This window comes from Atta colombica, unplaced genomic scaffold (assembly GCF_001594045.1).
Source record: "Atta colombica isolate Treedump-2 unplaced genomic scaffold, Acol1.0 scaffold112, whole genome shotgun sequence".
In the NCBI taxonomy this organism is placed as follows: Eukaryota; Metazoa; Arthropoda; class Insecta; order Hymenoptera; family Formicidae; genus Atta; species Atta colombica.
The window spans coordinates 633476-642672 of NW_017259198.1; the positions used below are offsets into that span (position 1 = coordinate 633476).

General features: G+C 29.7%; 1 protein-coding gene across 2 annotated transcripts in view; it reads left to right on the top strand.

The window, feature by feature from the left end:
- LOC108694064 (trinucleotide repeat-containing gene 6C protein) overlaps window positions 1-9197 on the top strand; it is a 51465-nt gene that overhangs the window by 23114 nt on the left and 19154 nt on the right. The window lies entirely within an intron of this gene.

The following is a 9197-nucleotide window of genomic DNA, read 5'->3' on the forward strand; positions in this document are numbered from 1 at the left end:
AGAGAGCCGACCTTGCCCCGCAACCGGCTACCCGTCCGCTTGTTGCCAAGCTGCGTGCATAGCAGGGCGGACGTAAACCGGTGCGACATGACACGCGCGCACGCGTTTGTGCATATGCAGCGTGAATGTGTATGGGTATCTAGGGATGCTGACGATACACTGTGCGTGTCGCGCACATCCAGGGATGCTTCGGTAGGTATCGATATTTTGTCCGTCGTGGTACCATTAAATGTTCTGAAAGACATTGCTGAAGAAGAATGTTTGAAATCTCAAATAGAAACGAAAATTAAAAAAATTTATTTTTGTGTCATATATCATAATTAGGTATATCGATTCATGTCAATGTTAATTAGATAGCAATTTTCTCGATTACTAAGTGGCACCGATGTTGCAAAGTGTATTCACGTTCGAACACAAACATTTTTTTGGATAGCGATGAATTCTCGATACTTCCGTTTCGTTTTTTAATGTACTTTTAGAGAAAATTATTATAAAGCATCTATACATCTATACAAATTTTATATCTAAACTTAATGTAGTTGTATAAATTATTTTATAGTTGCAATCATTATAAATAGTTCAACTATGTACATTAATTCTACATATAAAACTTGTGTAGTTGTCACTTTTATAGTTGTTACCGCTATGTTCTTTTCTATCAACGCAACATATTGCGTTGTATTACATATCAATGATATTTTATCGTTCGTGAAAACTGATGACGAGTTCAAGCTGTTATCTTCAAGTATCTCTGATATTTTATTTAAAAATTCTTAATTCTCATCTCAGATAAATTCTGAGAATTTCGGAATTACAAATATTAGTATTAAACTAATTAAACCTATTCTATAATTCTGTCAACCGTAATTGTAAGAGGCTGTAGTAAGAATTGATCAATTATAGCAGAATACGAAAAGAATATTCGACTGTGAGTGATCAATTCTTACTATCATCAACTTACAACTATTCATACGTAATTGTACAATGGGCTTTAGAGATACGAAACTGATAGCTATATATTAATGTCTTTAAAAGAACCGATGCGTTTCAACATCGAGTGCAATGTAGTGCAAAATTGCCAACGCTCCCTTTTCGATGATGAAGCGGAATGCAAACCGATTTCCCGTGCAATTTTCACGTAACTTCGACGTGCTCCGAACGGCCTTGTATTGAACATTCCTTTCCTCATTCCTTGATGAAAGATATTCCTTCTCATCGTACAATATCTAATTTCGTCTTTCGTGCTTATTGGATGAGAATTAAGAATACTATTGAGTACTCGCACAAATGTTTTCATTGTTGGCATTACTCTACTTTTCCAATACCGCCGTATTATCAAGCACTTCTTAATATGTCTTAATGCACGTATACATATACATATACATATACATATTACAATATATACATATTATATACAGGATGTCCTGAACTTAAATGACCAAACTTCAGGAACGTGTAAGGAAACGATAAACTGAAAAAAGTCCTTTGAAGGTATTGCTCATTTTTGTTTCATTTTGAAGAAAATCGCAGAAAAAAAGACAACGTAGTTTTCATTTTTGTACTTATTTATTACTCATTCATTTACACTTGCTTATTTACGTTGTCATTTTCTTAAAGTAGATATTATTCAAAATGTGCCTCATGCAACAATACAAGTATTGCATCTAACATGAATAGTCATTACATTGACCAGAATGTTTGACTGCAACACGAGCTGTTCGTACAAGATGCAATGCGTACATTGCTGCAAGCTAGAGACTAACATTTTGAACAATATTTACATTAAGCAAGTGAATAAATAAATATGAATAAATAATAAGTAGGTATACAAAACTGAAAACTTTTGTCTTTTTTTGCGATTTTTTTTCTAAAAGCCTGTCTCACATCTCTAAAGGATTTTTTTTTTTTTTAGTTTATTTCCTATACGTTCCGGAAGTTTGATCATTTAAATTTGAGACATTCTCTCTCTATATATATATAATACAAACATTATATATATTTATATAAAGAAAAATGTATTAAATTTTAGTAAATAACTGTTTGAAGTACTCATATGACATTTATTTACGAAAAATAAATATTTGCTAAATAAAAAAATATAATAGTTAAATCAAATTAATGGTTTTTGTATCAAATAAATATACTATGTTTACATTTAGTAAATATTCAATTGGCATTCAAACAATTATTTATTAAAATTTAGTATCTACATTTTTCTCAGTATATGTATATATATAAAATATGTGCGTATAAGTATAGTCAACGGGACGATTCTGGCGTGTCATTTCGAAACGCTCGGAAATAAAAATAAATCCGTTACATAACAAGCGAAGACACCCGTTAAAACATCGTTTATTATGTTTACCGTCTCTGCATCAGGATATATCGCGCCGAGAGTAATCTATTAGTGATGGTATCAGTGCAGAATACACACGGTCATTGAAATGAAAATCGATTTTCTTACGCCTCTATTTATCTCGATAACGAATTTACGCCAGATAGACAATATCGGGACTAGCGCTACTTTCTCATTCGTTAATATTCCGTAAAGCGGAAGATATCAATCGATTCAGTCACTAAATATCTGTCATTATTATGTCACACGTTTTTCATTGATAGCAGTTATGTGTCTCTTTTATTTTCCATTTTATTCTTATCTCTCGTGCACTGTATTAAATATCGCGCATATGTTTTAAATAGAATTTCTGTTAAATGAAATACAATCAGGAACGCAAATATCCTAAACTGAGAACTTATCGGGGCATATACTGTTAAATTTCTATTGTATTGCGCTCGTCGAAATCAAATCAAGATTTATGTAATAAGCTAAATAAATATAAGATAATCGCACTAATAACTGCGTTGACTCCCACAGCTATTATTATTATTTTTTACTGTTTTTATATTATCAAATTATACTAAATTTAAGTTATTTTTGATCGTTTCTATAGAACATCATTGTTTCTACTCAATATATCGTTAATTTGACTAAAACAATGGAGTTAACAATTAAAAAAATATATTAAATTTGACTTAAATTTAATTTATTATCTATTTATTATTTAGTTTATCATTTATTAAATGCATACATTAATATGGACGATGTTTATTTTGAAACTCACTACAAATAGGATTGATTTATATTTTGACATACATAGAAATTAAAAATAAAAAAATGTTATTTAATTCAAGGGATTGGTCCTTTGCTTTCTGTAACAGTGGGACCATTGCTCTTTTGATATTTATAACATTTGATATTTATATTCGGAACTTGTATTTCACATTTAGTTCTGTAATAATTTTTATTATAAATTAATTTTTTGTAATAAAAATAATATATGCATTGATGCATTAATTTTTAACTAGAAATTCAGAACTGCTTCCCTTCATTTATTGGGAAAAAAGTATCGCGAACGTTAGTTTTAGTTTTTGTTATCGATTGAAGAGCACACAGTTGAGATTCTCGTCGACACCAAGCGTCTCTTATTGATCGTCCACGGTGCCCGCGGAAGTTGGCTCGAAAACTTTGTTTCGCAAATGAAATCTGTCTCTAGATAGACGCAACGACAAATGCGATCGCGACATTTTTACATTCGTGAATATTTCGGTTAGCTCGTATATCACAGAATGCCTGGATTAATTTACACAAAAAAAAACATACTGTACGCAAATAATACGTAATAATAATTACTTGTTCCAAGTATTTCAAAAATTTATTTATCCGCAAATCTATACCTCATTATAAGCATTAAATTTATTCGAAATATATTCTAAATTCTGATAAGTAGTTTAATATTTCAATCAAGATTATTAAATTAATTCAAAGAAGCTTTATTTATTAAACAAATTCGACTTATTTATAAATCGTGTATTATATAAAGTCGCTTCTTTGATTAATTTTATAATATTTTTCAAAATAAATTTTTGTTTTAAATAAACATGAGTTTTTTAAAATTTATAATTATATATATTTTGATTATAATCAAGAAAATATTCTCTGTCCAAGATAAAACTTTATTTAAAAGGAAATAGATTGAGCTGAGTAGTTGTCGCTTTTCTTAGTAATATAATGATGTTTTTCTGTGCATGTAGGGTTATATATTAGAGTTCCTAAACCTAATTTATGATCCATGACTTTCTTGATTACTATCTCATGACTTAATTGGCATTGCGAATTTTTTGCTTTCTTTTTCCGTTTTGTCGATTATAACAGGCTTAATGGTAAATATAATATAAAAAGTAGTTATGTATATATTTCTTGATAATTATGCGACATCATCGATATATATCTTAGTACGTATCTCTGCTGTATTTTCATGATTTGCGTAATTTGTGATCGTGAACTGTTCAACTGATGCAACAACGATAATCATAGCGTAATTCAAACACGACGTATCCGTTAAAAATATCTCAATTTGTTTTTCTCGCTTAAAATTTATTAATTCGTATTTATTAAATTTTTTTAAAATAAAAGCAGGAATTGCGATCAAATGTAAAATCCTTATTGAAATCATGGAAAAGAAATAGGTATGATGTAGGAATCTTAGCAACTTTTATGATGGCTTAATTCGAAATTTATATTGTTTTATTGTATTATTCTGAAATACACATAATACGAACACAGCTTATACTTTTCGAAATTAAACGATCTTTTATGTACTCAAAAACATAATGTTACAAAACTTCACATAAATTAGATTATTATTTAGCTACACTGAAAAAGATCTGCTTATAATAACATAAAACATTCTTTTTAATCCAGAAATTAGACTATGATACTCTTATGTATTTTAATGCTTTGAAACCGAATCCGATGTTCAAATTGCTTCATCACGTTGTAATTTTTTTTATCGACAGAAAGTAGCTCGATTTTCCATAATATTTTTATCCTACCAGCTTGCATATTAACTTTATAAGCTTGCATATTATCGTTGAACTTTCTCTCTTTTACCTCAGCTTGCATATTAAAAACCAGGCCATAAATGATTCTAAAAATATTGAAAAATCGAGCTATTTTCCGTCGATAAAAAATTATGACATAATAGTGCAATTTGAACATTGGATTCAGTTTCAAAGTTTCAAAATACATAAAAATACCATGATCGAATCTCCGGATTAAACATCAAATTTTATTTTATGTGCCTATGTGTAATCAATATAAAGTAAAGTAATAATCAAGTCTAGATGATGATTACTAAAACTTTGGTGAAATAATCTCAATCAAATATTTGATAAATCTTTCCTTTTCGAACTATAAAAGTTAATTTGTAAATATTTACTCGCTTTTTGAATTATTATTATATAATATTATTATATGAATTGGTTGTTATTATTATTATTATATTTGGTATTTATTAAATATTGCACCAATACGCTAAACAAAAAATACATCTGATAACTGTTACCTATCTTTTCCAATGTATGTACCAATTGACGTAATTGCATTACGATTAATCGCACGTATGAAATATTCTAATCATATTACGGCATTCGCGCATTTTTGTATCATTGGTTGGCAATTTTATTCTAACGTGATATCTTATTTGCGATTGGGATGCCATTATTATATCAGGACAATTCGATACCGAGAGACATCACATTGTTCGCTGATCCGGCAAAATTGCTGCATCTGATCACGAGCGCACCCACTGATGACCTTCTCCGCTAACGTAATCGAATTAGCATGGCTACAATTAGCGTCATCGCGCGAATTAACTACCGCACGCGAATTGTATTTCGCGAATTGTATACGCGAAAATTTATCTCGCGTCCCATACAAATCACATTTATCCGCTTTTAATTCCGGACGAATAATCTTTCAAAAAGTTTGTAATTGCAGTGTTTCCGACTAAAAAGTTACAGTGGAATTCGAGATTTGGAAGAATCTTTTTATAGCAAGTAAAAAATTCCGCGAGTCAAGAGTGCGAAAGTTTTATTATTAAATATTGTTTTATTTCTCTTTCGATGATCTTGAAGCCTAAATAATATTTTTTTCAATATGTACAGGGAAAAAGAAAAAAATAGACGGTAATAATTTCTGTTAATAAATTATATTTTTATATACTTTGCACAATACGAAAAGAAATACGAACGAAATAGAAGCTAAATAATTATTAGATAAAAGGATAAATGAAGACATTAAAGCATCGAATATTCGAGCGGAGTCCCGTGTGCATTTTTATAAACGTGATAATCGCAGACGCTCTAAGAATAATTATTAACAAGTTTTACAATATAAAGAGGCTAACGAGTTCTTTCGAGCTGATAATAATCCCTTCGTGTCCCGATAAAAAAGACTTTGCCAACTCGCCGTACCATTTGCCCTACTAGACGCTCTTTTTTCCACGTGAAAGGACGATATCAATTTTCTTCGTCTTTCTCTCTTATCGACACGTCCTTCGGCACGAAAGGAGTGAACTTTTATTATGGCGGCCTCATTTGGCGAAATAGCATTATTTTAATCGGAATTTAGGAAATTAAGAATCATCTGTTTTACCTATTATTTTTCAAACAAATATTTTTCTAACTTCTCTGCTTTTACAATTTAAAAAATCCTTTTCTACAATTAATATACTTCTGCAAATAAAGTAAACAATAATATAATCCAAATCGGTCAACTTTGTATTAGAAACGAAAAAAAGTTTAAAAATTATAGTTTTTAAATCTGGAGTCGACTCGTAACAATAGTTGATGCTTTATATACAAGTTTACTTTGTACGTTAAACAATTTTGGTTTGGATCGGAAATTACATAAACAAACAATGTTGAGTTCTTAAAATTATACTTAGATACTTAATATGAACATTAGTTCGTCATAAAAAAATTTTTTTTAAGATCAAATATGAAAAGGTAGAATATTAAATTATAATATTATTTAAACTATTACATTGAAAAAGTATTATTTAAATGTATAATTCATAAAACATTTCTTTTAAATTATTGTAATAATACAAAAGAAGAATAATGTAATAGAATCTATATTTTTTATATCTGGAAGTTTCTTAAATTAAAAAATGTTTTTGAAATATTAAAATTATAATTAAGTGTTTCAGAGAAAAATATATAACATTTTGCTATAAATATTTTTAACAAAGAAGGCTTCAAACCATGGATCCATCAGTGAATATGAAATATTATAATATTGCATGTACGATATTAATGTAGTAGTATATATATAATACATAAATCGTATGTATAAGTCGTGCTGAATTGTACAGACGACTTTAAGATCCCCTTAATAGCGAAAGAGATTTTCCTTCGTGATCGAGAGACGGCAAGTTTCTTTGCCAAGTTGAGATCTCTTGCTGAGCCTCCAGTATCACGCAAAAATATGTGCCATGCGACTGATGACGATATCCGTCAAGAGATGCGCACGTAATGCTACTTTTGTGATACGTTAGCATTAATTCGAAACCGTAGCATTTTCTGATCGTCGAAATATTTCCTTGAAGATCGGTTAGGAAATCGATAATGAGAAATAAAATTATTTCTTTCGGCGAAGTGGATGGATAGGAGAGAAAGAATTTATCCGAATTTATCGTTAATTTTGTCACGGGGATGTGGATCCATGCAAATTAGCCTTGTCAGTGATTCGGATCCGATTGTAATAGTTACGCGTACTCTATTATTACGCTATCTTTAGGATGTATTCAAAATAACGACGACTCGCAGAAGGGCAGACGTGCGCCAGAGAGAACAGCGCGTTTTACTCGTCGTCACATGTATTTACATATACATGCACTCGCGCACACGTCAGCGGTTCTCAACCCTTGCCAGTTTTTCATTTGAAACGACGCAGTTTCGCGACGATTATAAACGAGCGAATCGTGGAGCGTTTCGGAGACGCTCCAACTTTAAGAATCTGAATAAAGTCGATATACATATATAAGTGTATAATTTTCTCCTTGTTTTTATGAAATTCATGATCATACGATACCAAGGGAGCGAATACTGTCTTTGAATTAATATCGTTGGCGCGAAAACACATCGCCAAATTGGATTGTTTACAAACGTATTTGCATAGCTGAGCTGATTGTGAGACGAATTCAATAGTGAATTCGGCGGTTATTTGTATTACGTTAAATATTATAGTGCATACTGACAAAGGAACTTTCTCAAGTGATCACTGATTTCGAGATAAAGTTTCTGTTTTGATTTTGCCTTTATCAGTGTTGACGTATCCATGCTTCGGTAAAAATCCTCGAGCTTAATCATTTTAGAGATTTTATTATAATCTATTTGAAGGTGAGTGACCTCTCTATGCGGAAAATTTGCTACATTTTCGTTACTATTAATAATAAAATGAAATTTGATACATTACATCGAAGAGTGACTAACAATTGCAGTCGCAGGCAGTCAAAATTATTATTCTTTGATACGCTGTCTTCAAGTAGGAGAAATGTCATATTAGGAAATAAGAGCACATATGGAACGTTGTAATTTATTTATTTATATTTAAAACTATTAACAAAAAATAATAGTCTTATAGAGAAAAAAATATAGATTTTTTAAAATGTAAATAACAAAAATAACAATTTCTGATATTATGGTAAGCTTTTTGACCTACAGCACGATTACATAACAATATGATAATGTACTTTTCATCATATTGTTATTAATAGTAACGCAAATATAGCGGATTTTCCATCGAAGAAGTCATTCACCTCCACTACAAAATCTTTAAAACGATTGAGATCGAGAATTTTCCCCGAAGCATGGATATTATATTGATAAAAACGAAATGAAAACCGGAGTTTCACCTCGAATTCACAAAGTGACACTTGGGAAAGTTCTCTTGTGATAGCTGCAATGCATAAAATTAGCAAAGTTAAATGTAAATATACTGAGAGAAAAATTGTACTAAATTTTAATAAATATTTGTTCCAATAGTATCACAGTTGAATATTTACTAAATGTAAACATATATTTATTTGATACAAGAAGAATTTATTATTAATTTAATTTACCTATTATTTATTTAGTAAATATTTACTTTGTGTAAATAAATGTTATATTAGTACATTTTTTTTAGTGTATAAATATTTTAAATAATCAAATATCTGATATAATATTATCACATTATTTAACAGAATATATATTATTGATAATTATATTTGACGATTTACAACAAAATTATGTTCAGATGTCTAGAAATTTTAGATACTGCAGCAAAATCGTTCTTTCAAATATCGAAATGT